Source organism: Callithrix jacchus, chromosome 5 (assembly GCF_049354715.1).
Source record: "Callithrix jacchus isolate 240 chromosome 5, calJac240_pri, whole genome shotgun sequence".
In the NCBI taxonomy this organism is placed as follows: Eukaryota; Metazoa; Chordata; class Mammalia; order Primates; family Cebidae; genus Callithrix; species Callithrix jacchus.
In genome coordinates this window covers 63,133,451-63,154,027 of record NC_133506.1, presented here as the reverse complement: position 1 = coordinate 63,154,027, position 20,577 = coordinate 63,133,451, and the positions used below count along the sequence as shown (strand labels likewise).

Sequence of the window (20,577 nt, the reverse complement as noted above, 5' to 3'; positions counted from 1 at the left end):
GATTTCCCCTTTATCATTTTTTATTGCATCTACTTGGTTGTTCTCTCTTTTCTTTTTAATCAATCTGGCTAGTGGTCTCTGTATTTTGTTGACCTTTTCAAAAAACCAGCTCTTGGATTTATTGATTTTTTTGGAGGGTTTTTCGTGTCTCAATCTCCTTCAGTTCAGCTCTGATCTTAGTTATTTCTTGTCTTCTGCTGGGTTTTGAGTTTTTTTGATCTTGCTTCTCTAGCTCTTTCAATTTTGACGATAGGGTGTCAATTTTGGATCTCTCCATTCTCCTCATATGGGCACTTATTGCTATATACTTTCCTCTAGTGACTGCTTTAAATGTGTCCCAGAGGTTCTGGCATGTTGTGTCTTCGTTCTCATTGGTTTCAAAGAACTTCTTCATTTCTGTCTTCATTTCACTGTTTACCCAGTCAACATTCAAGAGCCAGTTGTTCAGTTTCCATGAAGCTGTGCGGTTCTGTGTTGGTTTCTGTATTCTGAGTTCTAACTTGATTGCACTATGGTCTGAGAGGCTGTTTGTTATGATTTCAGTTGTTTTGCATTTGTTGAGCAGTGCTTTACATCCAATTATGTGGTCAATTTTAGAGTAGGTGTGATGTGGTGCTGAGAAGAATGTGTATTCTGTGGATTTGGGGTGGAGAGTTCTGTAAATGTCTATCAGGTTTGCTTGCTCCAGGTCTGAGTTCAAGCCCTGGATATCCTTGTTGATTTTCTGTCTGGTTGATCTGTCTAATATTGACAGTGGAGTGTTAAAGTCTCCCACTATTATTGTGTGGGAGTCTAAGTCTCTTTGTAAGTCATTAAGAACTTGCCTTATGTATCTGGGTGCTCCTGCATTGGGTCCATATATGTTCAGGATCGTTAGCTCTTCTTGTTGTATCGATCCTTTTACCATTATGTAATGGCCTTCTTTGTCTCTTTTGATCTTTGTTGCTTTAAAGTCTATTTTATCAGAGATGAGAATTGCAACTCCTGCTTTTTTTTGCTTTCCATTAGCTTGGTAAATCTTCCTCCATCCCTTTATTTTGAGCCTTTGTGTATCCTTGCATGTGAGATGGGTTTCCTGGATACAGCACACTGATGGGTTTTGGCTTTTTATCCAATTTGCCAGTCTGTGTCTTTTGATTGGTGCATTTAGTCCATTTACATTTAGGGTTAATAATGTTATGTGTGAATTTGATACTGCCATTTTGATGCTAAGTGGCTGTTTTGCCTGTTAGTTTTTGTAGATTCTTCATTATGTTGATGTTCTTTAGCATTTAGTGTGATTTTGGATTGGCTGGTACTGGTTGTTCCTTTCTATGTTTAGTGCCTCTTTCAGGAGCTCTTGTAAAGCAGGCCTGGTGGTGACAAAATCTCTGAGTACTTGCTTGTTCGCAAAGGATTTTATTTTTCCTTCACTTCTGAAGCTCAGTTTGGCTGGATATGAGATTCTGGGTTGAAAGTTCTTTTCTTTAAGAATGTTGAATATTGGCCCCCACTCTCTTCTGGCTTGTAGTGTTTCTGCCGAGAGATCTGCTGTGAGTCTGATGGGCTTCCCTTTGTGGGTGACCCGACCTTTCTCTCTGGCTGCCCTTAGTATTTTTTCCTTTATTTCAACCTTGTTGAATCTGACAATTATGTGCCTTGGGGTTGCTCTTCTTGAGGAATATCTTTGTGGTGTTCTCTGTATTTCCTGCATTTGAGTGTTGGCCTGTCTTGCTAGGTGGGGGAAATTTTCCTGGATGATGTCCTGAAGAGTATTTTCCAGCTTGGATTCATTCTCTTCGTCCCCTTCTGGTACACCTATCAAACGTAGGTTAGGTCTTTTCACGTAGTCCCACATTTTTTGGAGACTTTGTTCATTCCTTTTTGTGCTTTTTTCTCTAATGTTGGTTTCTTGTTTTATTTCATTGAGTTGGTCTTCGACTTCAGATATTCTATCTTCTGCTTGGTCAATTCGGCTATTGAAACTTGTGCATGCTTCGCGAAGTTCTCGTATTGTGTTTTTCAGCTCTTTTAATTCATTCATATTCCTCTCTAAGTTATCCATGCTTGTTATCATTTGCTCATATCTTTTTTCAAGTTCCTTAGTTTCTTTGCATTGATTTAATACATGTTCTTTTAGCTCACAAAAGTTTCTCATTATCCACCTTCTGAAGTCTAATTCCGTCATTTTGTCACAGTCATTCTCTGTCCAGCTTTTTTCCCTTGCTGGTGAGGAGTTTTGGTCCTTTCTAGGAGGCGAGGTGTTCTGGTTTTGGGTGTTTTCCTCCTTTTTTCGCTGGTTTCTTCCCATCTTTGTGGATTTATCCGCTTGTCGTCTGCTTAGTTGCTGACTTTTTGATTGGGTCTCTGAGTGGACACCCAGATTGTTGATGATGAAGTATTTCTGTTACTTGGTTTTCCTTCTACCAGTCTAGCCCCTTTACTGTACGACTGCTGAGGTCCACTCCAGGCCCTGCTTGTCTGGGTGCACCTCTAGCAGCTGTGGCACAGTGAGGGATGCTACCAGTTTCTCTTTCTGCTATCTTTGTCCCAGGATGATGCCTGCCAAATGTCAGTCTTTTGGATATAGAGGGGTCAGGGAGCTGCTTGAGGAGACATTTTGTACTTTATAGGAGCTCAATTGCTGAGCTGTGAGCTCTGTTGTTCATTCAGGGCTGTTAGGCTGCTATGTTTGATTCTGCTGCAGCAGAGCTCATTAAAAAAAACCCTTTTTTTCTCAAATGCTCTGTGGTGGGGGGTTCGGGCTTTATTTTTGGATGTCGGTTGAGGTGTCCTGCCCAGCTAGGAGGCAGACTAGCCACTGTTTGCCTGCTGAGGCTCCGCCCTGCTGTTGTGCTGCAGGCTCTGCTGTTCTGCTGTGGTCTCCGCCATGCCCTGCCGCGGAGTCTCTCTGTTGTAGCGGGTTGCCTCGGCAATGGCTGGCTGCATCAGCAGTGGGCGTGTATCTCAGTTGGGGCGGGTTGCCTCGGTAATGGTGGACGCCCCTCCCCCACAGAGCGTCTCGGACCGCCTGCATGGGGATCGTTTGAAATCGCGGTTTTGTTCATCCCACTGGGCTACCCCAGACGCTCTGTCCCTGCAATCCCCTGGGCTGGCCCACTGTCCAAGTCTCGTTCAGTCTCAAGTCCAGCCCTCTCAAGTCTCAGGTTGCCGGTTCAACAGGGCACCCGGACAAGGGCGCCCTGTGGGAAGTGCTGGGTAGGGCTGGCCGCCGCCACCCCAGCTGCCGGCTTCACCAGGCAGAGGTACTGCCTGGCGTCCCGTGTCTCCTTTATACTTGGGAATTTCCCCGTTCTGTGGGCAACAAAGATCAATCTGGAAATGCAGCTCCAACTCACCTCTCTGTGGATTCAAGGAGAGCTCCAATCCTGGGTTGTTCTCACAGCGCCATCTTCCTCAGCCCTGTATTTACAAAAAATACAAACATTAGCCAGGCATGGTGGCACGCACCTGTAATCCCAGCTACTCATGAGGCTGAGGTGGGGGAATTGCTTGAGCCTAGGAAGCAGAGGTGACAGTGAGCTGTGATCACACCATTGCATTCTAGCCTGGGTGACAGAGTCAGATCCTGTCGCAAAAAAGAAAGAAAGGCCAGGCACAGTGGCTCATGCCTGTGATCCCAGCACTTTGGGATGCTGAGGCAGTGGATCACTTGAGGTCAGGAGTTCAAGACCAGCCTGGCCAACATGGAGAAACCCCCGTCTCTACTAAAAGCACAAAAATTAGCCAGGTGTGGTTGCACATACCTGTAATCCCAGCTACTCAAGAGGCTGAGGCAGGAGAATCACTTAAACCCGAGATGCGGAGGTTGCACTGAGCCGAGATCACATCGCTGCATTTCAGCCTGGGCAACAGAGAAGGACTCCACCTTGGGGGGGGGGGGCGGCAGAAAGAAAGAACAAAAAAAGACCGAGCCTACTATCAAGATCTACCCATGAAATGGACTCAGAGCATCGTGTTCCTTATGACTCCTCACGCTGCAAACAACAGCTAAAGGAACAGGCATATACACGGCTTTAGTGTTTTCGCTTGCATGACCGAACGGTTTGGGGATAGATCATCTAGTACTCAAACGATGTGACCAGGAACCTGGTTTCTCTTACCACATTTCCCGGCTCTCTTCTTGGTGCTAATAGCTTCATTCACAGGCTGATCCCTGTCTTCATGGTGGCCGGATAGAGGCGGCCATTCTCCTGAGCTGGAGCTATGCTCAGAGACGTCCAGCAGGGGCGAGTCTATTCAGGCAATTTCCTGACAAGAAGAAGGAGGTATTTTATTCCTGGCAGCTCCAGCAAACATTGCTGGGCATCTTACTGACTCCGGCTGGCAACTGCCCATACCTGAACCACGTGCTGTGGCCAAGGTGAGATCCTCTCACGGGCTTAAGCTGATCCCATGCAAAGTGCTGGGGACAAAGGGGTGGTGACTCTCCAACAGAAAAGGGACTTTTTTTTTTTTTTTTTGAGATGGAGTCTCACTCTGTCTCCCAGGCTGGAGTGCAGTGGCGTAATCTTGGCTCACTGCAACCTCCACTTCCCAGATTCAAGCGATTCTCCTGCCCCAGCCTCCCCAGTAGTTGGGACTACAGGCGCTCCACCATGCCTGGCTAATTTTTGTATTTTCAGTAGAGACAGGGTTTCACCATATTGGCCAGGCTGGTCTCTAACTCTTGACCTCAGGTGATCCACCTGCCTCGGCTTCCCAAAGTGCTGGGATGACAGGCGTGAGCCACCGCACCCAGCCAAAAGAGGTCACTTTGGGGACAGAACGGGCTGGGTGCAGTGGACACCAAGAAAACAAGCAGGCGTGGAAACCACAGCAGCTGGTTGGCTCCTGATGGGTGGAGGTGGGTGGGAGAAGTTTCCTTTGTGGCTTCCCTCTTGGGGGATCACTGCAGCAGCTTCGAGGGTGAGAGCTGGAGACCACAGAGCAGGGGGCGCATCGGCTTCGTGAGAGGCTGGGGACAAAGGCTGGGGCCCCGTGCTCAGGAGTCCTGCCCTCGCCAAGCTCCCTGGGCTGCCTGCACTTCCCCTCTCCTTGCCCTCACCTGCCGGGCTCCTAGCTTGGAGGCGGTTCTCATCTCTTTGATCATCTTCCCTTGTCTCAATTTCATGCATGTGGGGGAATTTTTCTGATTCCTCGTAGGCCTGAAGCTCCTTTTTCATTTTTACCTTGTAGAGCCTGGGTGTCGCTTTGTTGCCCAGGCCAGAATGCAGTCACGCGATCTTCACTCACTGAAACCTCACTCAAACTCTTCGGCTTAAGCGATCCCCCCACCTCAGCCTCCTGAGTAGCTGGGACAAGTGCACACCACCACCCCCAGCTAATTTTTAAATTTTTTGTGGAGACAGGGTCTCTTAATAATGATGATGTGTCAATATTGATTCAGTAATTGTAATAAATGTACTATAGCAATGTGGCAGGTTAGTAGCAAGGGAAATGGGGTAAGGGTATATGGAGGACTCGGTATTAGCTTCTCAATTTTTCTGTACATCTTTTTTCTTTCTTTTTCTTTCTTTTTCTTTTTTTTGAGACAAAGTTTCACTCTCGTTGCCTAGGCTGGAGTACAATGATGCATCTCCACTGACTGGAACCTCTGCCTTCCAGGTTCAAGTTATTCTCCTGCCTCAGCCTCCCAAGTAGCTGGGATTATAGGCACCTGCCACCATGCCCAATTAATTTTTGTATTTTTAGTAGAGACGAGGTTTCACCATGTTGGCCAGGCTGGTCTCAAACTCCTGACCTCAAGTGATCCACCCTCCTCGGCCTACCAAAGTCCTGGGATTACAGGTGTGAGCTGCTGCACTCGGCCTAATTTTTCTGTACATCTAAAATTATTCTAAAAAATAAAGTTCACTACAATATAGAAAATGGACAAGGTGCAGTGGCTTATGCCTGTAATCCCAGCACTTTGGGAGGCCAAGGTGGGAGGATCACTTGAGCCCAGGAGTTGGAGACCAGCCTGAGCAACATGGTGAAACCCCATCTCTACAAAAAAATGCAAAAATTAGCTAGGTGTGGTGGCACATGCCTGTGGTCCCAGCTACTTGGGAGGCTGAGGTGGGAGGACTTCTTGGGTCCAGGAGGTCAAGGCTGCAGTGAGCTGTGATTGTGCCACTGCCCCAGCCTGGGTGACATAGAGTGAGATCCTGTCTCAAAAAAAAAAAAAAACCTTTAGCTGGGCATGGTGTGCGCCTGTAATCCCAGCTCCTCAGGAGGCTGAGGCAGGAGAATCGCTTGAACCCTGGAGGTGAAGGTTGCGGTGAGCAGAGATCATGCCATTGCACTCCAGCTGTGGCAACAGGAGGGAAACTTCGTCTTAAAAAACAAAACAAAACACCACCCTCCAAAAATCATGAAAAATCAAAAAACAAATGGAGAGACAGAATAATAGCTAGTGGCTCAAAGCCCACCTTCTGTGAAGACGGGAGTAGATACTCCTGCCCCCACCCTCACCCCCACAGCAGGGGTTATCTTCAGACAGCAGGAGGGGAGGACATGCAAGTGGGTGCAGACAGATCTCTCTGTGCGCCCCGGCAAGAAGCTGAGGGTTCACACCTGGTGGCCTCAATTTTTCCTCCATCACGGGTGATGTGCAGTGAGCAACTATGGGTGGCTAAGTGATGAAGATTTGGAGATCCCCAGAGAGACGTCAGGAGGGACCTGACCAGGGCAACAGAGCAACCTCCTCTCCCAGCACAAATGAGAAGAGATAAAACTCCAATATTTGCAGCGGACAGCCGCAGGCAGACAGCACCAAGCAGCAGGGCCCTAGCCACTAGCTATTATTTTCTCTCTCCAGTTGTTTTTTGATTTTTCATGATTTTTGGGGGTGGTGTTTTGTTTTGTTTTTTAAGATGAAGTTTCGATTTTCTTTTCTTTTTCTTTTTTGAGAAGACAGAGTCTTGCTTTGTCACCCAGGCTGGAGTGCAGTGGTGGGATCTGGGCTCACTGCAACCTCCGCCTCCTGGGTTCAGGTGGTTCGCCTGCCTCAGCCTCCCGAGTAGCTGAAATTGCAGGCACCCACCACCACGCCTGTCTAACTTCTGTATTTTCAGTAACGATGGGTTTCACCAAGGTCTTGAATTCCTAATCTCAGGTGATCTGCCCGCTGTGGCCTCCCAAAGTGATGGGATGACAGGTGTGAGAAAATTCACCAAGCCTGGAGTTCCACTTTCTGACCAGAAGAGGACGCCGAGATTCCACCTAACTTTTGTTCTTCACACCCCACGTTTTGATTCCAGGAGTAAAATATCCCCTCTGAGTTAGCTACAGGGACGGTGGCAGGCACGTGGGACGGGTCATGGGTTTTTGGCTGGACCAACTAGGTCAGTGATGGCTTTGCTCATTTACTCATCTCGTTCACCCAGGTGGGGAGCCGGGGAGAAGTGTTTTGGAATAGGGTTGAGATGTCTGTGGAACAGAGAAGTTGCAGCTGGAAACAGACATTTGACAGCTAAGGGACTGGCAGAAGAAGAGGAGCCAATAAAAAGGACAGAAGAGGAGTTGGGGGAGAGATCCCAGCGGGAGGAGCCCAGTTCCAGTGGGAATCCCAGCACTCTGGGAGACCGAGGCAGGCAGATCATGAGGTCAGGAGTTCGAGACCAGCCTGGCCAACATGGAGAAAAAAAAATACAAGAATTAGCCAGGCATGGTGGTGGGCACCTGTAATCCCAGCTACTTGGGAAGCTGAGGCAGGAGAATTGCTTGAACCTAGGAGGAGGAGGTTGCAGTCAGCCTGGGCCACAGAGCAAGACTCCATCATAAAACAAAGAAAGAAAGAGAGAGGGAGGGAGGGAGGAAGAAACAGAGGGAGGGAGGGGGAAGGAGCCCATTTCTGGAAGGCGTGGTCAGTGGCTTCAGAGCTGACGGGTAGAGGAAGGAGGTGAAAACGGAAGGTGGCCGTTATATCAGCCCACGGGAAGTCACCGGAGAGTGCTGGTCCAGCAGCGGAGAGAGGGGAATCCAGATTTTATGGGATGAATAAATGAGCCGGGGTGAGGTGAAGCAGAAAGGGGTTTACTGCGTGAAGCAGGATGAAGAGGGTTCAGAACTGGGCACCTGGGCACATTCGGCCATCTTCAAATACCACTGTCAGCAATTCCTCTAATCCAAGCACATAGACAGGTGCCCCTGGAAGAGGTGGAGTCTGTTTCCCCTACCCTGGAATTGGGCCGGCCTCACCACTTGCTTTGATCAATGGCGCTGGCAGACGTGGTGTTCCCAGACCTCCAGGCTGAGTCCTTATGAGAACACTGGCAGCATCCTACCCCTCTGCCTTGTAATCCAGTGGCCACACTGGGAGGAATCCAGGCTGTCCTGTGGGAGATGCCTCAGAGGATGAGGCCACGTGGTGAGAGAGACCTCAGGCATTCCCACACTCAGCTCCCAGAGCAATGAAGTCACATGAGTGACCCTGGCTGACGCCACACTGAGGCTGCCTGAAGAACTGCTCGTGAGAAATCATGATTGGTATTTTATTTAATTAATTAATTTGTTTATTTTGAGGGGACAGAGTCTCGTTCTGTCACCAGGCTGCAGTCCAGTGGCACAGTCTCAGCTCACTGAAATCTTCACCTCCTGGGTTCAAGTAACTCCTGCCTCAGCCTCCCAAGTAGCTTGGGATTACAAGTGCCCACCACGCCTGCCTAATTTTTTGTTTGACGGGGGTCTCACCATGTTGGCCAGGTTGGTCTGGAACTCTTGACCTCAGGTGCTCTGCCCACCTCAGCCTCCCAAAGTCCTGGCATTACAGGCGTAAGCCACTGTGCCTGGCCTGACCTGGAATTCTTTATCCAGCTGGGTCCCCTTTAGGCCTCCCCCAATCCCACTGAAAACCCTCAGATACCTACCAGCTTCCCGGCTGTGGGACCTCGAGGGGCCTCCCCTTGCTGACCCGGGCTGCTCCCCTCGCTGGCCCGGGCATCTCCCCCTTGCTGGCCCAGGCTGCCCTCCTTTGCTGGCCCAGGTGTCTCCTCCTTGCTGGCTGAGTCATCTGTGGGCCGGGCAGAGCAACACCCAGGCAAGGGCAGTCCACCCGATGCTAACTGGGACTTCCCAGGACCTGGGTGAGGTTGGCTCCCTCTCTCCCCTTCCCTGACCCCCCCAGGCAGCTGCCCTGGCCTGGGCTCTTTCCCTTAGGCAGGAATGATGTGGCTAAAGGTGGGTGGGGGAGGGGGGTGGAGGAGGTGGACCTACAGGGGGCAACTGAGGGCCGCTCCGTGCCTCAGCCTGTAGTACCAGCACTCTGCCAGGCAAGGCGGCCGGGGTTCAAGACCAGCCTGGACGACAAAGTGAGACCCACCCCATCTCTGCAAAAATAAAATAGCCAGGCGTAGTGGTGGCCACCTGCAATCCCAGCTACTCGGGAGGATGAGGCAGGAGAATCACTTGAACCCGGGAGGCAGAGGTTACAGTGAGCCAAGATCATGCCACTGCACTCCAGCCTGGGCAACAGAGCGAGACTACGTCTCAAGAATAAATAAATAAATAAAGTAACAGAACAGAAGCTTTGCAGTCAGGGAAAACTTACTGAGACTTGGTTTTCTCATCTGAGAACAGGTGACAGATAACAAGGACCGTGCAGGTGGTCATGAAGTGTCCCTCAATCCCTGCAGGTGCCTGGTGCAAAGCCAGGTCCTGGAGGGCTGGGAAGTGCCAGGACTGGGTCCCCAGCCCTGGCCCCTCCCGCTACAGCCACTTGAGGTAGAATTGAGGCGGTGACGACCCCTGGGTCGCTCCCTTGGGGCCTCTCTCCCAGCCTGGTCTGAGCTCTAAATCTCCTTCACACAGAGGGCCATAAATCAGGGGCTGGTGGAGGGACCCCCCAGCTCCCCGCCCCGCCCCCACTCCTGGAGAGGTGGGGGTACAGGAAGCCCCTGGGACCTACAGGAAGCAGCCAGGGACCAGGCTGGTTAATTATAGGTCACAGGGCCTGATTTATGGGGGGCGGGCCGTGTGCTGTGCAGGGGCTGGGCATGTCTGGGGGAGCCCGGATGGTTCCCGGAGGCCTGAGAGACTCCAAGTTCTCAGCAGCTTGTCGAAATGACAACCTGGACGGTAACAAACCATGAAATGTTTCCATGTAAATAAAATATAAGCGTAATAATAAGCATAGCGAAGGCAGTGGAGAGACTGTGTGCCCAGCTGTGCTAAACGCTTCCTCAATGCACTCATCAAATGTTTACTAAGTGCCCATCGGGTGTCAGGAGTCCTGTACATGTCATCTGAACTTCCCCTTAGAGCTCTGAAAGTCAGTCTTACAGTGCCCATTTTCCAGATGGAGAAATCAAAAGAGAAATGACTCCTCCGAGGTCACTTGACTAGTTCAGGAGTCAGGAATCACACTCCTGGTCTCTGTCCTCCAAGCTTAACCTGCTTTGACTGTTATCCTACCACTGGCTTCCTGCTCCACCCATGAGCTGTGTGACCCTGAGCAAATGTCTTAGCCTCTCTGAGCCTCAGTTCTCCTCACTGATAAAAGAGCACTCTGTCCTACCTACCTCACAAGGAGTTAGGAGGATCAAATTTAAAGGAAGTTTATGTAAAACTTATCTCTAAAGTTCTAGATGAGGCCGGGTGCAGTGGCTCACGTCTGTAATCCCAGCACTTTGTGAGGCTGAGGCGGGTGGATCACCTAAGGTCAGGAGTTAGAGGTCAGCCTGGCCAACATGGTGAAACCCCATCTCTACTAAAAATACAAAAACTGGCCGGGCTCAGTGGCTCACGCCTGTAATCCCAGCACTTTGGGAGGCCGAGGCAGGTAAATCACGAGGTCAAGAGATCCAGACCATCCTGGTCAACATGGTGAAACCCTGTCTCTACTAAAAATACAAAAACTTAGCTGGGCATGGTGGCGCGTGCCTGTAGTCCCAGCTACTCAGGAGGCTGAGGCAGGAGAATTGCCTGAACTCAGGGGGCGGAGGTTGCGGTGAGCTGAGATGGCGCCATTGCACTCCAGCCTGGGTAACAAGAGCGAAACTCTGTCTCAAAAACAAAAACAAAAACTATCTGGACATGGTGGTGCATGCCTGTAGTCTCAACTACTCGGGAGGCTGAGGCAGGATAATCGCTTGAACCTGGGAAGTGGAGGTTGCAGTGAGCTGAGATTGCACCATTACACCCCAGTCTGGGGGGGGGGAAATTCTGTATAAAAGAGTATTAATTAAGGTAATTTTAGGTACTGTAACAGATAAATCCCCAAATCTCAGTGGCTTAACCATGAAAGTTTATTTCTTTTTATTGAGACAAGAGTTTTACTCTGTCACCAGGTCATTGCAGTGGCGCAACCTCAGCTGACTGCAACCTCTGCCCCTGGGTTCAAGCAAGTCTCTGCCTCAGAATCCCAAATAACTGGGATTACAGGTGCCCTCCACCTCACCCAGCTAAATTTTTTTTGTATCTTTAATAGAGATGGGGTTTCACTATGTTGGCCAGGCTGGGCTTGAACTCCTGACCTCATGATTCACCTGTCTCAGCCTCCCAAAGCACTGGGATTACAGGTGTGAGCCACCATGCCTGGCTGAAAGTTTATTCTTGCTCATGGAACCATTCATGTGGGGTCTGTGTCAGGCAATATTCCTGGGCTCTATCCTCCAGCCATGACAAGGGGCCCAGACTTCTCCCCCTTGTAGCTCTGCCATCTTCAGCTTGTGCCTGCCATGGCTGGCCTAGGGGACCTGAAGCTAGCAGAACGGGCGTGGAGGCTGCAGAGGTGTGGAGGCGAAGTTGGTGCGGGCGGGCCTGCAACGGCTCCTGCTCACAGTCACCAGAGAACTCTGCCAACTGCAGGAGCCGGAGGGCCTGGGAGACGGCAGAGGGGCTGAACTCATCACCTCATGTTGAGGGACAGATAACCTCAGAAACAACTGGTTTAAAACAACCACAGTCTGGGCACGGTAGCTCCCGCCTGTCATCCCAGCACTTTGGGGGGCCAAGGCGGGAGGATCACCCGAGGTCAGGAGTTTGAGACCAGCCTGACCAACATGGCGAAACTCTGTCTTAAAAAAAAAACCATGTATGTTCAGTTTCTGTGGGTTGGGGTTTTAAGAGGGACCTTCCTGGGTGGTTCCCTTCTCCTTCTGTTCATGATGGAGGATGCATGTGAGTCAGAGAACTCCTGTAGCCCTTTTGCCACTATGAGGAAAGCCATCTTGAGAAAGAAAATATGGGCAAGGTGGCCGGGTGAGATGGCTCACACCTGTAATCCCAGCACTTTGGGAGGCCAAGACGAGTGGATCAGCAGAGGTCAGGAGTTCAAGAGCAGCCTGACCAATATGGTGAAACTCCATCTCTACTAAGACTACAAAAATTAGCCAGGCATGGTGGTGCATACCTATAATCCCAGCTACTTGGGAACTGAGGCAGGAGAATTGCTTGAACCCAGGAGGTGGCTGGTGCAGTGAGCCAAGATCGAGCCACCGCACTCCAGCCTTGAGGACAGAGGGAGACTGCATCTCTGACAAAGAAAATGCTTAGAAGAGGGAAGAGGGAGTCACAGAAAAATAGTGACTAGAAAAAAGGATAATCAAATTCCTGTGGAAGTGTAGAAGGCAAGAATACCCAAGACAATTCTGACAATGAAAAAGGAGACTGCAGGATTTCCCAGCCAGGCAGGCACGACCCAGAGATGGTGGATGTGCAGGGCAGGGACGTGGCATTACAAATTGCCAGAGGCAGAGCGAGTGAGTCACCAAAGGGAGTTGGAAAAATGGGTCACCGAGTTCCCAGAATGACAACAATAATGAAAGCAATGATAATAGCAGCAATAGTAATGGATGCCATTTATTGTCACCTACAAAGTGGTAGAAATCTTTTTTTTTTTTTTTTTTTTTTGAGATGGAGTCTCACTCTTGCCCAGGCTGGAGTACAATGGCGCAATTGTGGCTCACTGCAACCTCCGTCTCCCTAGCTCAAGTAATTCTCCTGTCTCAAAAGTAGCTGGGATTTCAGGCATACGCCACCATTCCCAGTTAATTTTTGTATTTTTAGTAGAGATGGGGTTTCACCATGTTGGTCACACTGGTCTTGAACTCCTGACCTCAGGTGATCCACCTGTCTCGGCCTCCCAATGTGCTGGGATTACAGGTGTGCACCACCTTGCCCGGCCAAAATCTACTTTTTTTTAAAGCAGGGTCTCACTGTGATCCAGGTTGGACTGCAGTGGCTTGATCTCAGCTCACCGAAGTGTCAACTTCCCAGGCTGTAGCTGGGACCACAGGCATGCACCACCATGCCCAGCTGATTATTTTTGTTTTAAGAGACAGGGTCTTGCTGTGTTGCCCAGGTTGGTCGGGAACTCCTGGTCTCAATCAATCCTTCTGAGTTCAAGCAGGTAATGCCTGTCTGCCTCAGCTTCCAGAGTAGCTAGGATTACAGGCACCTGCCACTACCCCCAGCTAATTTTTGTATTTTTAGTAGAGATAGGGTTTCACCAGAAGCCAATCAGCAGGTCATTAGCGGGTGGAGGTGAGGAGGATTTGGTAGTCGGTGGGAGGTAGGAGGCTGCTCTTGGTTACCCAGATGATTTACAGCCACAGCGGCGGGCTTGTAGGGGAGGGGAGCAGAGGGTACAAAAAAGAGAAAGTTCAGATTCCTAGAGTTCCTTCCAGGAGGCTGGCCCTGTACTCAGAGCATAACGTGCTTTGTTTTGTTTAATCCCACCACTAACCTGATGAATACCCCCTCTTACAGGCAGGAATGGGGGCTAGAAGAGGTTCAGCCTCTTGCCCAAGGCCACACCACTAAGAAACGATGATCTGATTCCAGAAGCCAGACAGCACTCTGCTGTTCTGTGTTATGGGCTCGGCTGGGTGGTGCAGGCAGAGGGCCAGGCAATATTCCAGCTTTACAGCAAGAAGGAGCAAGCTGTCGGGAGGAGCTCAGTTGAGGGGTGCCACTGGGTGTGCTGCGAGTGGGAGCAGGGGGAGGACCAAACACATGCGTCAGCTTGGAAGAAGGAAGAAATCTGGGCTGCTAAGCATGTTCTCCAGAAAGAGGGTAACAATAGGAACAACTAATTGCTAATTTTTTTTTTGAGATGGAGTCTCGCTCTGTTGCCCAGGCTGGAGTGCAGTGCTACGATCTCGGCTCACTGCAACTTCTGCCTCTTGGGTTTAAGAAATTCTCCTGCCTCAGCCTCCTAAGTAGCTGGGATTACAGGCACCTGCCATCACACCCAGCTAATTTTTGTATTTTTAGTAGAGACGGGGTTTCACCATATTGGCCAGGCTGGTTTCAAACTCCTGACCTCAGGTGATCCTCCTGCCTCGGCCTCCCAAAGTGCTGGGATGACAGGCGTGAGCCACTGCGCTCCAGCCTGGGCAAAAGAGCAAGACTACATCTCAAAAAAAAAGAAAGTCTGGGAAATTAAGGCTGGGAGAATCACAGGAATTAGAGGAAACTGGGTAGCTAGACCCACGGTGCCAGGCCAGGAACCTCCTCTAGATGCCCGTGCAGGACTCGGAGGGCCACAGCCCTAGCCCTGGCCCTGGCACCGGGATTTCTCCACAGCTACCTGTTTGTTTCTTGGGGACACCACTCCAGATTCAAGTCAGGCAGTCACGTGCCCAGACTCCTGTCTCTCTCAGTTACCAGGAATCTCTGCCACCCAGAGCCCCACCATGGAGGCTCCCTTCTCCCCAGATAGGAAGGCTATTCAAATGCCACACAGCAAACAGTGATAACAAAAACATTCACTGTGGCACGAACCTGTAGTCCCCGCTACTCAGGAGGCTGAGGCAGGAGAATGGCTTGAACCCAGGAGGTGGATGTTGCAGTGGGCTGTGATTGAGCCATTGCACTCCAGCCTGGGCATAGAGAGAGACTCTGTCTCAAAAATTAAAACATTTAAAAAAAGTAAATAAAGTGTGGTTTGGGCCAAGCATGATGGCTCACACCTGTACAGGCATGGTAACAGCCTTTTAAAGTGTGGTTTGGGCCGGGCGAAGTAACTCACATCTGTAATCCCAGCACTTTGGGAGGCTGAGGTAGGGCGATCACCTGAGGTCAGGAGTTCCAGACCAGCCTGGCCAACATGGTGAAACCCGGTCTCTAACAAAAGATACAAAAATTAGCCAGGTGTGGTGGCGGGCGCCTGTAATCCCAGCTACCTGGGAGACTGAGGTGGGAGAATCACTTGAACCCAGGAGGCAGAGGTTGCAGTGAGCTGAGATTGTGCCACTTCACTCCAGGCTGGGCGACAGAGCAAGACTCTTGTCTCAAAAAAAAAAAAAATTCACCATAGCAGCAGGTGCCCTGGGGCCGAGGTGATCATATGCCATCGGCTTTCTTACCCTTCCTGGGCTTTCCCCATGTCCATGGCTGAACCTTCGTCTGGAGAGCCTCTCCACTAAGGCCTCTCCTCTTACAGAGGATGTGGAGCTGACACCCCTTTTTGTCACCTGCTTTATCCCGCTGCCCCCTCCCACACATGCCAATTCTATTTTCCAAGCAGGTGGTGACTTCAGTGTGTTTTTCTCACAATTGCCTGCTTAGCTCAGGCCCCACTTCCTCCAGGATCCTTGCTCCCTAAGTGGAATTTGTCTTTTATTTTTCAAGACAGAGTTTTGCTCTTGTTGCCCAGGCTGGAGTGCAGTGGTGCGATCTCGGCTCACTGCAACCTCCACCTCCCAGGTTTGAGCAATTCTCCTGCCTCGGCCTCTCGGGTAGCTGGGATTACAAGTGTGCACCACTACGCCTGGCTCATTTTTGTGTTTTTAGTAGAGACGGGGTTTCTCTGTGTTGGTCACACTGGTCTTGAACCCCTGTGATCTGCCTGCCTCGGCCTCTCGGGTAGCTGGGATTACAAGTGTGCACCACTATGCCTGGCTCATTTTTGTGTTTTTAGTAGAGACGGAGTTTCTCTGTGTTGGTCACACTGGTCTTGAACCCCTGTGATCTGCCTGCCTCGGCCTCCCAAAGTGTTGGGATCACAGGCGTGAGCCGCCACGCCTGGCCCAGAATTTGTCTCAACATCCATTATCAGCTGGGCGCTGCAGCTCACGCCTGTCATCCCTACACTTTTGGAGACGGAGGTGGGTGAATCACCTGAGGTCAGGAGTTCAAGACCAGCATGGCCAACATAGCAAAACCCCGTCCCTACTAAAAATACAAAAATTAGCCAGGAGTGGTGGCGCATACCTGTAACCCCAGCTACTCAGGAGGCTGAGGCAGGAGAATTGCCCCAACTCAGGAGGTGGAGGTTGCAGTGAGCCAAGATCGCGCCACTGCACTCCAGCCTGGGTGACAGAATGAGACTCTGTCTGGAGAGCCTCTCCTCTTACAGAGGATGTGGAGCTGACACCCCTTTTTGTCACCTGCTTTATCCCGCTGCCCCCTCCCCCACATGCCAATTCTTTTTTTTTCAAAAAAGAAAAAAAAAAAAAAGCCATTCTCCACACTGCTCAAAGGAGCGCTAGCTGTAATTCAAATATGACTGTCATTCCTCAGCTTAATAACCTTTTGTGGTACCCAGCTGCCTACAGGTCGAAAAGCAAGCTTTTTGGCACGATGCCTACTGACCTCCAGCCTCATCTCCCGTCACTCCCTGGCCTCACATTTCATGGTTTGGCAAAGTCTCTTCCTACATTTTCTCATCCCATGATGGCTGGCACTCCCAGGGTCTGGCACCTGCTCTTCCTATAACTTCAGTGCCCTTCGCTCCTCATCTCCCTGGCAAACTGCTATTCATCCTCTGAAGTCCAGTTCAGGCATGATCTTCCCTGTCGAGCCTGACCCCTCAGAGAAGAAGCTCATCCTTCCTCTGTACGACTTCCAAATTTTGCGTGTTCTTTTATTTCATGCTGTTGAAATAACTGGTTTACCAGATGGCCTTCTCCACTAGATGGCAAACCCCATGGACACAGGAACCATGTAAGTTCTGTTCAGCATGGCATCTTCGTAATCTAACCCAAGATCTGGCAAATAGTAGGTGCTCAATGAGTGTGTAACAATTGACCAGGAAGACCTTGCAGAGGTCATGGGGGATGAATGAAAGGGGAGTGGTTTCAGTAGATTGGGGATTTGGGGTGGCGAGAGCCAGGCTTCCAGGCTTATGAGAGGTGAGAGGACATGAAAGAGAGAAGGTAGAAATTCTAGGATGTAAGGAAAGATGAATTCAGAGAAAGCAGCTTGAGCACATGTGTATTTCCAAGGAAGGAGCCAGTAGAGAAAGAAAGCTGGAGAACTGAGGAAGGGGCAATTGATGACATGAGGCACCAGGAGAGATGGAGCCGAGGCAAGCCAGAAGAGAAAGACACTGCCCTCAGAGCATGGGGGCGCTGTGCAGGGAGAGAGGGACAGTAGGTCAAGATGGGTGCTGCCTGGAGAAGGGGGAGGTTGAGGGAGTCCTCATCCTGTGGTCAGAGGAAGGGAAAGAAAGCTAACGGCACCCAGGTGCAATGGCACACACTGGTAATCCCAGCACTTTGGGAGGCCCAGGTGGGCAGATCACCTGCGGTCAGAAGCTTGAGGCCAGCCTGGCCAACATGGTAAAACCCCATATCTACTAAAAATACAAAAAAATTCTGGGCGTGGTGGCTCACGTCTGTCATCCCAGCTACTCAGGAGGCTGAGGCAGGTGAATTGCTTGAACCCAGGAGGCAGAGGTTGCAATGAGCTGAGATGCCTTATTGCCCTCCAACCTGGGTGACAGAGTGAGACTGTCTCAAAAACAAAAATGAACAAACAAAAAACAAACGTAATGTCTTTTCTTTTCTTTTCCTTCCTTTTTTTCTTTCTTTCGTTCTTTTCCCCCTCCCCCCCTCCCTGCCTCTCTTCCTCCCTTCCTCCCTGCCTCCCTCTCACCCAGGCTATGGTGCAGTGGTGCTATCTCAGCTCAACACAATCTCTGCCTCCCAGGTTCAAACAATTCTGCCTCAGCCTCCCGAGTTGCTGGAACTACAGGCACATGCCACGATACCCAGCTAATTTTTGTATTTTCAGTAGAGACGGGGTTTCACCATGTTGGCCGGGATGGTCTCGATCTCCCGACCTCGTGATCTGCCGGCTTCAGTCTCCCACAGTGCTGGAAGACTCCCACATGCCTGTAAGGCATGAGCCACTGCACCCGGCCACTTTTTTTTTTTTTTTTTGAGACAGAGTCTTGCTCTGTTGCCCAGGCTGGAGTGCAGTGGTGCAATCTCAGCTCACTGCAACCTCCACCTCCTGGGTTCAAGTGATTCTCCTGCTTCAGCCTCAGAAAGTAGCTGGTTTTACAGGCGTCCACCACCACACCCGGCCAATTTTTGTATTTTTAGCAGAGACAGTTTTTGTATTTTTAGCAGTTTCACCATGTTGGTCGGGCTGGTCTTGAACTCCTGATCTCAGGTGATCCGCCAGCCTCAGCCTCCCAAAGTGCTGGGATGACAGGCGCGAGCCACTGAGCCCCGCCTGTCTAATCTACTTTTATTAACACAGAGTCTGGCTCTGTTGGCCAGGCTGGAGTGCAGTGGTATGATCATAGCTCACTCCAGCCTTGACCACCTGGGCTCAAGCAATCCTCCTGCCTCAGCCTCCCGAGTAGCTGGGACTACAGGCGTGCACCATAACATCCAACTAATATTTTATTTTTGGTAGAGATGGGGATCTCACTATGTTGCCTAGTCTGGTCTGGAACTCCTGGGCTCCAGTGATCCTTTGGCCTTGGCCTCCCAAAGTGCTGGGATGACAGGCTGGGATGACACCATGCCTGGGACTGGCTCATGTCCCTTTAATTGTATTTATTTACTGCACAAATTATTTTCCTCATTATTCACTCTTCCCAGGAGAACATGTGCTCCATTAGGACGTGTTTTTGGCTGTTCACTGCTCTGTCACCGGATCACTTGTCAGGCAATAAGTTTTTGTTGAGGCCCTGCCTATGGCTCACACCTGTAATCCCAGCACTTTGGGAGGCGGAGGCGAAGGCGGGTGGATCACCTGAGGTTAGCGGTTTGAGACCATCCTGGCTAACATGGGAACCCCCATCTCTACTAAAAATACAAAACATTCGTCAGGCGTGGTGGCAAGGGCCTGCAGTCCCAGCTATTCCAGAGGCTGAGGCAGAAGAATCGCTTGAACCAGGGAGCCGGGGGTTGCAGTGAGCCGAGATCGCGCCACTGCACTCCAGCCTGGGCGACAAGAGGGAGACTCCAGATAAACAAACAAACAAAAAAATGCGTTTGTTGAATGAATGCATAAAGGGCCAGAGCCTGAAACTGCGCCCTCTGTCTTCGACACGGGGCGCGTGTGGGTTGAAATCAGCGTCTGGGCTTGGAATGGGGCGCTCAGGGCCTGGGGGGACCCGCTGTCTGCGGGCGGGAGAGTTCCAGGACCCCGCCAGTGGGGCCCGAGCTTTCTCTCCAGGGCGGGCGTTCTGTCCTCCCCCGGGGGCGGCGCCGGAACTTCCCGAGGAAGGGCAGGAATTTTTGAAATCCAGGCCCCGCCCGGCGGTAATAGGCACCTTCGGCCCCGGCGGAACCGCCCGGCCCTAAATCACCGCGCCCGCCTCTGCTCTGGAGAGAAACGCGCGCTCCCGGGCACGGGCGCAGGTGCCGCGGAAATGCCTGGTCCCCGCTAGCCTTTGAAGTCGGCGGAGCCCGCAGCGGCCCGGGATCCGCGGGCTTCCAGGAGGAGGCGCCGCTGCGTTTCCTGACCTGTGCGGGGAGGGAGGGGTAGGAAACGCCGGCCTTTGGGCATTTTCTTTGCTTTTACTAACCTCTTTTTTCATTCATTCATTCATTCATTCATTTGACGGAGTCTGGAGGGCAGTGGCGTGAGCCACCGCGCCCGGCCAAGTACTTTCAAGGTTCTTAAAACACACCAAAGGTTAGGCGCGGGGGCTCACGCCTGTCATCCCAGTTCTTTGAGAGGCCGAGGCAGGTGGATCACCTGAGGTCAGGAGTTCAAGACCAGCCTGGCCGACATAGTGAAACACCGTCTCTACTAAAAATACAAAAATTAGCCAGGTGTGGTGGTGCATGCCTATAATCCCAGCTACTCAGGAGGCTGAATCAGGAGAATTCTCCTGAACAGCAGGAGAATCACTTGAACCCAGGTGGTGGAGGCTGCAGTGAGCCGAGACCGCGCCCCTGCAGTCCAGCCTGGGTAAGAGAGCCAGATTCCGTCTCAACCACAACAACAAAAACACCAAAGTACCACACTTCTGGTTTTTATTTCTATTTCTGAGGCAGGGTCTCACTCGACTGCCCAGAAATAGACCGCCCCAGCCTCCTGAGTAGCTGGGACTACAGAGGCACGTACCACCGCACTTGGCTAATTTTTGTATTTATCATATAGACCGGGTCTCGCCTTGTCAGCCAGGCTGCTCTCGAAATGCTTGGGCTCAAGCGATCCACCCGCCTGGGCCTCCCAAAGTGCTGGGATGACAGGCGTGAGCCACCGCACCCGGCCGCTCCCACTCTTTCCGTTCCCATCAGCTCTCCTGCTAGAAGCCACATTTAGCCCGGTGTCTGGAGTGGGAAGTGAGGAACGTGGCCACCCCGCAGCGGCCCCTGAGTGAGGCCAGTTCCCTGGGGCGGCGTGGCCGGGATGCCCGTCTGGTCTCCGCTTTCAGAAACCTGCAAGCTTCCTTCCTCG

The 20,577-nt window shown here is 51.1% G+C and overlaps 1 protein-coding gene across 8 annotated transcripts in view; it reads right to left on the bottom strand.

The window, feature by feature from the left end:
• Positions 1–1,881: 1,881 nt before the first annotated feature.
• The window catches only part of SPECC1 (sperm antigen with calponin homology and coiled-coil domains 1), a 498,473-nt gene continuing 479,777 nt past the window's right edge, over positions 1,882–20,577 (bottom strand). For all 8 annotated transcript variants that reach the window (XR_013535346.1, XR_013535347.1, XR_013535355.1 and 5 more), the window contains 3 exons: positions 4,104–4,251; positions 3,747–3,868; positions 1,882–3,402 (listed from right to left, as the gene is read on the bottom strand). The gene's annotated coding sequence lies outside the window, so the exon portion shown is untranslated. The remainder of the gene's footprint in view (positions 3,403–3,746; positions 3,869–4,103; positions 4,252–20,577) is intronic.